Genomic DNA, 893 nt, shown 5'->3' with positions numbered 1-893 from the left:
ACTTTCAGCCACAGCTCCACTTTTGGTCTTCTGGTGTTTAACTGGAGGTAAGAGTCTCACAGACTTTCCTGCCCGGGCTGGCTTTAAAACAGGATCCTCAGCTGTCAGCCTCCTGAGCAGCTGGGGTGACAGGCGTGAGCCACGGCGCCCGGCTGAGACGTGGTATTTGCTCCCTATGCCTTCTTTCACATGACCTCTGAAGGGCTTGTGGAGGTCAAAACCGCCCGACTGATGAAGGCAGGCGTCTACACGGGTTCCTGTGTAACTCTCACCCCCACAACTTGGGTCCCCTTTGGACCGAGAGAGTCTCTGGTTAGACTAGAGGTAGTTGGGAGAGAGCGGGTTGTCTGGTGTAGCCGTCCACAGAGCCTGTCTGCAGACTGTGCACGGAGTGAACCTCCCTTGAAGGCTGTCCCTGCGTGGAGACTGGTTAGCAGAGGAGTTGGAACGAAGCCACTGTTCTGGGGAGACGTTCAGAATGTCACCCAGCACCGAGGTAGGTGTTCCTGAGGGCTCCGGACACCACCTTTGAAGAAGACTGCGCTCCAGTCACTACCCTCGAAGAGGACTGTGCTCCAGTCACTACCCTCGAAGAGGACTGTGCTGTAATCACTACCCTCGAAGAGGACTGTGCTGTAATCACTACCCTCGAAGAGGACTGTGCTGTAATCACTACCCTTAAAGAGGACTGTGCTCTAATCACTACCCTTGAAGAGGGCTGTGCTGTAATCACTACCCTTGAAGAGGACTGTGCTCTAATCACTACCCTTGAAGAGGGCTGTGCTGTAATCACTATCATTGAAGAGGACTGTGCTGTAATCACTACCCTCGAAGAGGACTGCACTCCAATCACTACCCTCGAAGAGGACTGTGCTCTAATCACTACCCTTGAA

General features: G+C 53.6%; 1 protein-coding gene across 1 annotated transcript in view; it reads left to right on the top strand.

Annotated features, from left to right (window-relative positions):
- Positions 1–893, top strand: part of LOC105994954 (dedicator of cytokinesis protein 2-like) — a 68134-nt gene that overhangs the window by 39189 nt on the left and 28052 nt on the right. The gene's annotated exons all lie outside the window — the stretch shown is intronic.

The sequence above is a fragment of the Dipodomys ordii genome, unplaced genomic scaffold, assembly GCF_000151885.1.
Source record: "Dipodomys ordii isolate 6190 unplaced genomic scaffold, Dord_2.0 Scaffold112, whole genome shotgun sequence".
In the NCBI taxonomy this organism is placed as follows: domain Eukaryota; kingdom Metazoa; phylum Chordata; class Mammalia; order Rodentia; family Heteromyidae; genus Dipodomys; species Dipodomys ordii.
The sequence above is the reverse complement of the archived record's forward strand: the minus strand, read 5'-3'. Positions and strand labels throughout refer to the sequence as shown.